Source organism: Entelurus aequoreus, linkage group LG06, assembly GCF_033978785.1.
Source record: "Entelurus aequoreus isolate RoL-2023_Sb linkage group LG06, RoL_Eaeq_v1.1, whole genome shotgun sequence".
NCBI classification, from domain to species: domain Eukaryota; kingdom Metazoa; phylum Chordata; class Actinopteri; order Syngnathiformes; family Syngnathidae; genus Entelurus; species Entelurus aequoreus.
In genome coordinates, this window is record NC_084736.1 from 3,002,735 (window position 1) to 3,010,988 (window position 8,254).

Below are 8,254 nucleotides of genomic sequence, written 5' to 3' on the forward strand. Positions count from 1 at the left end.
GAAAGGTTTTGTACAAAGAGTATGAATATGGGGGCCTGAAACTTCTCAACCTTGAAGCTATGTGTCTGTCTTTAAAAGCATCAATTGTTCCAAAGATGTATTTAAACATTGAGTGGTACACAAATGTCCTGTTGGACAAAAAACATGTACTGTATCAAAAGAAATTGTATCCTTTTTTACAAGTGATCCCCTCCCAGAGAGTCTGCTGGGAAACATGGCGGGGTTCATAAAGGAAACAATCCACTCATAGTGGTGTTTTCAATTTTATGTGCCAGAAAAAAGAGACGATATTTTGCAGCAGTTAATATGGATGAACTCTAATATTGTAATAGATGGAAAGCCTTTCTTTTGGAAAAATATGTTTGAAAGAGGAATCATTTTTGTCAATGATATTATCAATGAGAATGGTAAAATGATGAAGTATGATGAATTTAGAGCTATGTATGGTGATGCTTGCTCAAGCTTTTCATTTTATCAACTAACTGGAGTAATTGGGAAAAGATGGAAATAAATAATTAATTATGGAACTATTAAATTATTAGTTTGTAAACCTCTAATAAGAAATTCTAGTTGGCAAAAAGGAACTAAAATAAATAGAAAAATATATAATTTTTATTTAATAAAGAAATCTTTGAAGGCTGCCTCATACAACACAAATGGAAAATGGGAGGACTTTTTTGACTGCCCGTTGCCATGGGATGCCAAATTCAAACTAATCTATAAAACCACTATCGATGTGCAAAATCGTTATTTTCAAATTAAAATTATTTATAACTTCTTACCCACAGGGAAAATGTTAAAATTATGGAATAGGACAGAGTCAGATGATTGCCGATTTTGTTGTCAGGAGCCTGAATCCACCCTGCATTTGTTTTGGTATTGTCATATTGTGTCTTTGTTTTGGGTGGAAGTTGAAAAAATGTGTTTAAGGATTGGTTTGTTTATGAAGCTTAATGTGGTTTCTGTTATTTTAGGAGAGTTCATTGACAATCATGATTTAGTCCATTTAATTATAGTACTCGGTAAAATGTTTATTTTTAAGGCCAAAAACAGATATTCACTTAGCATTACTTTCTTTAAAACATTTATTCAGTATTTTCTAACTTTAGAAAGTTACATGGTTGAAAACGATAATGATGCCAAAAAACATTAAAAAAATAGATGAGAAGTCCTCAAAGGCTTATTTTGAAAGTATAATTATGTTTATAGATTATATGATATATGTTGTTGTGTTCCCTAATTTGAGTGACCTGGACATAATCTGGACTGTACATAAATGCTTATTTTGATCATGTAATTTTGTTTATAAATGCACTGTTGTGTTCCCTAATTTTTTTCTGTGTACATGAATGAAGGTGTGTGTTGCTGAGTCCCACTTGGACATTATCTGGACTGGGCCTGGTTTAAAAAACCCTTTAAACAAATCTAATATCATTGACAACCTGGTCTGTTGAAGATAAGGCCCTTTTTTTAAAAATAAAATAAAATAAGATAAATAAATAAAAAACATTTTCTTGGATAAAAAAGAAAGTAAAACAATATAAAAATAATTACATAAAAAATAGTAATTAATGAAAATGTTAGTGGACCAGCAGCCTATACAATCATGTGTGCTTCAGGGACTGTGTCCCTTGCAGATGTGTTGTCTATGTTGTGTTCAGGGACTGTGTCCCTTGCAGATGTGTTGTCTATGTTGTGTTCAGGGACTGTGTCCCTTGCAGATGTGTTGTCTATGTTGTGGGAACCAGAATATTGGTAGCAGAAAGAAATTACCCCTTTTGTGTGAGTGGGTGTGGATGAGTGTGCATGGGGGAGGTTGTTTGGGTTGATGCACTGATTGAAAGTGTATATTGTGTTTTTTCTATGTAGATTTAATTTAAAAAAAAAAAAAAAAAAAAATTTAAAAAAAAATTTTTTTTTTTTTTTTAGAACAGGCCCGCGGGCGACTCATCCGGTCCTTACGGGCGACCTGGTGCCCGCGGGCACCGCGTTGGTGACCCCTGGTATAGAATCTGGGTATTATCTTCCACCCAACTCTCTCGTTTGAGTCACACATCAAGAGTGTGACTAAAACAACTCTCTCGTTTGAGTCCATCCATCCATCCATTTTACAATATAATTACAACACTTTATGTACATATTTATATACAGATTTGAACAATAAGTTATTCACTGAAATATATTTATTAATTGTGGTTCTTACAAAAAATATATCTTATAAAAATATAAAAGCTAAAATGTCTCTTAAAGCTCTGCCCCTTTAATTAGTGCATACTAAATAATTTGACTTTAGCCTACTACTACAACCATATTATTTACCAGCAACATAAAGTGAAACAGAGGCAGAGGTGTCCTGCCAGTCAGTAACAAATAAACAGAAAACAGTAGTGGTGGTAGATAGACACAGAGCTTCATCAAACATCTGATCCACTGAACAAAGAGCTCCAAAAATCTTGATCCTACACTTCTCTTTTGTAAAGTAAATCTGAACAGCCGATATGGGCATCTACATCAACTATATGATTTGCCTGAGGAGCTGGACAAAAAAAATAAATAATAATAAATAAATTAAAAAATACATTTTTTTTGTGTGGCGGCCTTAATTCTTTCGTGGTGGGCCGCCACAAATAAATGAATGTGTGGGAAACACTGCTCGTTATCAGATGAACACCAAACTATTTACTGGCTATGTACCAGCTAGTTATTTAGCAGAATGCATAAAACCCACACAATATAATTCTACTTGCTAACTAGTTGCTAAACTAGTTGATTAGTTATCTAGTGAAAATGAATACAACAAAAACTACAGATGATATTAACACTAGCTAGTTATCAGATTTTCACCAAACTATTTAACCAATGTTTTGCTAGCTGTGTGCTAGTTATTTAGTTAGCAGATTGTATAAAATATGTACAGTACTGGTTATCGGTGACACAAACAAAGTACATTTTTACTCGCTATATGACTCAAATGATTCAACTAGTGAGAGGGAATATGGTGAAAAAGCACGAGCTGGTTATCAGGTCGACAGAAAACAATACAACGGTTTTTCTTAGCCAGCTAGCACTTAGCAGGATTATGTGAACCAGCTGTCGGTTTTTGGGGGGGAAACTCCTTCGTTTTCTGTTCTTTTGTTAACATGAGGGACAATTTTTAATTTGTAAATAGTCCAAGAGGATTATCAAAAACTTGGAAGCAGCCATGTCGGGTGTTATTTATTGTCCTTTCTACCTACCGTTAATTGGAGTGGGTTGACTCTTTGCTGTGTAGTGCGCGTGCGCGTGAGTGACGATTACGTCATGCGCGCCTTCCTGCCTCAAGAGCGTGTGCGTGTGTGCGCGTGTGTGTGCGTGTGCGCGCGCGTGTGTGTGTGTGCGTGTGTGTGTGTGTGTGTGTGTGTGTGTGTGTGTGTGTGTGTGTGTGTGTGTGTGTGTGTGTGTGTGTGTGTGTGTGTGTGTGTGTGTGTGTGTGTGTGTGTGTGTGAGCAGCCAGTCAGTCAGCCGCAGACCAGCAGGGCGAGCAGACGTGCCGCCGGACCCGGAAAAGCAAGCCCGCGGCGGGACACTTTTTGCACCTCCCCTCGCTGACTTCCCCCGGAGTGCGAGCACTTTTGTCCGGCTTCGCAGCGCCGCTCTTCCCCGCTATGGATCATCACGCGGCCCGGACCAGACAACACACGCCGCATCAAAAGTTCTGATCGTCCACAACAATTGGATCGTTGCAGAGAAGATTTTAGGGCATTTTTTAATTTTATTTAATGTTTTCGTTTTTTGGAGTTTGTCTGCAAGCTGGTTGCCACATGTGAGCACTGACAATTTGCTGGTTGCCACATGTGAGCACTAACAATTTGCTGGTTGCTACATGTGAGCACTAACAATTTGCTGGTTGCTACATGTGAGCACTGACTTTTTGCTGGTTGCCACATGTGAGCACTGACTTTTTGCTGGTTGCTACATGTGAGCAGTGCCATGTTCTCTCTCATGGGGTAAGTTTTCTGCAAGTTGGCTAATATACATTCATTGTGCATCTTTGTGTGTGTGTTCTTAATGGCTGACAGCGTTAAACATTAGTAGCGACCATGCATTGTATGCTGTCTTGTGATGGGAGGGCATGAGGAACATTAGTAGCGACCATGCATCATATGCTGTCTTGTGAGGGGGTGGGGGGGTGGGGGGTCCTTATTGTGCAGCCTGCTGTGCCCCCTCCCCACCCCTGACCTCTCCGACGTTGTTCATCCGTCACTCTAAAGAAGCCATTGTATTGAAAGGATGTATTAATAAGACAAAAGCCTCCATTATCACCATCACTACTGGTTAAGTCTCCTGGGTCAGAGATGTCCTCCAGGGTGAACAATGGCAGTCTTAGCACACTCCTGTGCACGCAGAGCCTCATTTCGTTAAAAAAAAACCTACACTTTCCGTAGCAGTGAAGGTGTCGGCCAAATCACTTTGAGATAAGATGGAGGAACTGGTGTTTATTGCCTGAGATAAAAAAAAAGGCAATCCATCATCCGCTCTCCTGCGGTCTGTCGGCTCATTGGCTGCCAATGGGAGGAAATAAAAGCAAAGTTGTCATCCAAGTCTGGGAGCGCTTGAAGGCATCAGTAAGACAACAGACCGGTGATAACATCACACCACAAGTGTTGAGGAGGAAACCTTTTATCCCGCGCGGAGGGCTCTGTCAGCGAGTGCATTGATGGCACACTTCCCTTCCTCCACTTTGTTTGACTTCTTCTGGATCTTGGGCAATCCCAGCGTGATGTGTCGAGAGCCGTAGTCCGCGCGCGAAAACCTGGTCGGTCTCTTTGCCTTTTGGTGATGGCGAGGCTCATTCAAGCAGACGAAACACTGAGCGACTTCTTCATTGTCCTTTTCTCTGCATTTTATCAAACATGCAACCCAAATTTCAACTCCTAAATTGCAGTCCTCACTCATTCAAGCCAGTGTTTTTCAACCACAGTCTGGTGTGCCGTGGGAGATTACCTCATTTCACCTATTTGGATTAAAAATATTTGTTGCAAAGCAGTAATTATAGTCTGTAAATGATGTGTTGTTGTTGAGTGTTGGTGCTGTCTAGAGATCGGCAGAGTAACCGTGTAATACTCTTCCATATCAGTAGGTGGCAGCAGGTAGCTAATTGCTTTGTAGATGTCGGAAACAGCGGGAGGCAGTGTGCAGACTATAATTACTGCTTTGCAAAAATATTTTAACCCAAATAGGTGAAACTAGATAATGTCCCACGGCACACCAGACTGTATCTCACGGCACACTAGTGTGCCGCGGCACAGTGGTTAAAAAACACTGTAGTATAGTATCTGCGTGTAAATGATACTAAGTCTTTAAATTGATATTTTTCTTGTTTTTATTATTACAAAATAAAAACACGTTGGCCGTTTTTGGTATTATTTACACATTCAGGGAGTGAGTATCTGGATACAGGATGCTTTGAGGGCAAAACCCAAATGATTGAAATGGAAAGCGATATTAGTTTCTGTTTGTTATTGTGCAATATATATCGTTAGACAACGTATGTAACATTCGATACCACAAATGTAATATAACAGCTGATTTACAAGAAAAGAAATGTAAAACCGCATCAACATACATCAATTAATGACGCATCAATAATCGATTTTTAATGGAATCGTAGCTCCTGAATCCTAATCGTAATGGAATCGTAAGGTGCCCAAAGATTCCCACCTCTACTCCAAATTATGTACCTTGTACAGCCACACATCCATTCTCCAGCTTTAAAAGACAATAATACTAAAGCAGTATCTTTTCAGGGAACACCCTTTAAATGAGCATTTGCAACCTTAAATATACGATTTGTGTTACTGTGTCCTATAGTGCTAGTTAACAATCTCCAACAAGTCCAAGTAGCTCAGTGACAGACCATTGCATCCCAGGTTCTCTATATGGTTAGTTGTTGGAGGGTTTCATGCCTGGTCTTGGGCCAAAAAGAAGTTCTCAAAGTTACCAAAGCGAGTGTGGAGAGTACAGAAGCTTGGACTTCTGCTCCATGGTGGTCCTCTAGGAGCTGGAGAGCCTGAGGGCCCAAAACACAGAGCTCCTGCAGAGCCAGCCCAGGAAGCTACCCAGCGTCCAGGAACTATTGTCAATCTTGGGGATTTCATTGAAGCACATAATCAGTCAATAAAGTTTTTCCCCTATGTGGACTTGAGCTGTTTTGCTGAAAGCTTGAAAAATTGGCTCCAGAGGTCAGGATGAGAGCGGAACGGTATCTCGATTGGAAATTTGAATAGACGTTAAGAGATAACAGGCAATCTCGATTCCGTGTGTCCGTATGTCTCGCATGTATGGAAAAATGTACATTAATGAATCTTGGGAGTCTTTTGAAATCTTTGAGCAACTGTCCCACTTACTAGCTCTTATACAGCAGGGAAGACCTTGCCTGGGTTTGAGTGTTGTGGACATGGTAATCAGACCTGAGGTGGGGGATTAGCATGAGAATTGGCGTCACATAAATCCGTCAAACAAATAAACAGTTGTTTAAGTGCATGCGTGGTTAAATAAATGACAATTGAACAGTGGGAACTGGATTTGCGAGGGACTTCCCTTCTGGTCACTCGGGGGATTCAAACGTTGTAGGGATGGGGATCGCGTGGGCGGTGTCGAGCCCCCCGCCCAGTAGGACGTTCAGGTTTCAGCCGAGGCCTGGGAGCGGTCCGCTAACAGGACGTAGTGAGGCGGCTTTTTCCTTTGAGAGGGTGACTCCTCTTTTGTTGGAGACACACACCACTTTATCCAGCTGGATTGGGGGGCTGACAGAACCACCGCCAGATCAGAAGAAGTCCACTGCCTGAGGCGTCTACCTCGTTCAGTGAAACCACCAGTGGGAAAAGAGGAAGAGGGGACAATGTAGATGTTTATAGGGTGAGGTTTCTTTTCTGGTAATGTTCTGCAGGCTGCCATATGGTTTCTGACACTTCTGGTCGGTTTGCCCCATCAGCCTGAAAACCTTGGGTGTGGCAGTCGGAGCAAAAAACAAAAAAGTGTTCGCACAAGTCCCAACACACCACTGGCAGCCAATAGAAGGGAGTGTCGCCCATGAGAGAAATAAACATGGCCTCTTTTTTATGTAGGCAGATCTCCCCCCCGCACCTTCTCCTCCCCTCATCTACAAGGTGTCTTAGTCAATGAAAAGTCCATTAGTCTCCTGTTACATTCCTTTTCCACTTGAGGGACTTGAACAAACTATGAGACCACCCCCCCACCCCCCCCTCAACCCTTCTCCATCACAAACTTCAACACACCGTGACCAGGCGCCGACTCTTGTAGCGGCATGCCAGGATATCCTACGACTCCTGTCGCCTCTCATTCCGCAAGTCCACCCCCAAAAGACGCCCAGTCTGCCATTTTATGCCCCGTCCGCAGGAGTATTTTTAAAAAAACGTCTCAGGCCTCTTTCATCCTCTCCGTTTCGGGTCAGGAAAAACCAGTGTGAACTCGAAGGCTTCCCAAAACTGTGTTGTCAGCGTTTGTGTGTCGACGGGGAAAACCGACGTTTAGTTTGGCTGCTCTCCCTTCATATGACGCTACCGCTGTCTCAGTGCGTAGGCAGATTTGCTGTTTTTCTTTTGCAATATTTAAGAATAATATATAATTCTCCTCTTCCTTGATTGTTCCTTTTGCCAACATGACTTTCTTCTAGCCTCTGATTGGCTGAAATGTCAAGTCATTCATGAAGTTATCTGAAAGTATTGACTGGTTCCATTGCAGTTTCAACACAACATAATGGCCACTGGATAAGAACCCTTGATTAAGTTCAATGGGACACATAAATAATGCAATTGTTGAGAGCAGAAGGGGTTGTTTTTCCTGTATTTTAAAGATAGTGGCTAAGATCGATTAAGTATTTATGAGCAAAAAGCATTATCTGTTAGAATTACAACACAGTGAGATACGAGTGGCCCAGCTTCATTCTTTAGCTTAGTTTTTCGGGATACAAGCTGTTTCTCTGCTAGGGATGTAACAATAAATGTTATTAATGATGAACCGTTAGAATTACCATTTTAAATGTTGAGATAATCAAGATAACTCACTGGAATTTGACAATATACACTATCGTTAACTTGCTAGCTGTCTTAAATTCTAACAGGATTACAGACAACATACCCAATCTACACTTGTATTACCAACTAACATTACAATTGGAAAAACTGAAAAAAATTATGTAACTTCTACTAAAAAAAAAGTATTTTGTGTCCATTTGATTTATTTAATTTGTTTA

General features: G+C 40.7%; 1 protein-coding gene across 1 annotated transcript in view; it reads left to right on the plus strand.

Annotated features, from left to right (window-relative positions):
* The first annotated feature begins 3,466 nt into the window (after positions 1 to 3,466).
* s1pr2 (sphingosine-1-phosphate receptor 2) overlaps positions 3,467 to 8,254 on the plus strand; it is a 42,726-nt gene continuing 37,938 nt past the window's right edge. Inside the window, exon 1 of the mRNA XM_062049837.1 lies at positions 3,467 to 3,986. The gene's annotated coding sequence lies outside the window, so the exon portion shown is untranslated. The remainder of the gene's footprint in view (positions 3,987 to 8,254) is intronic.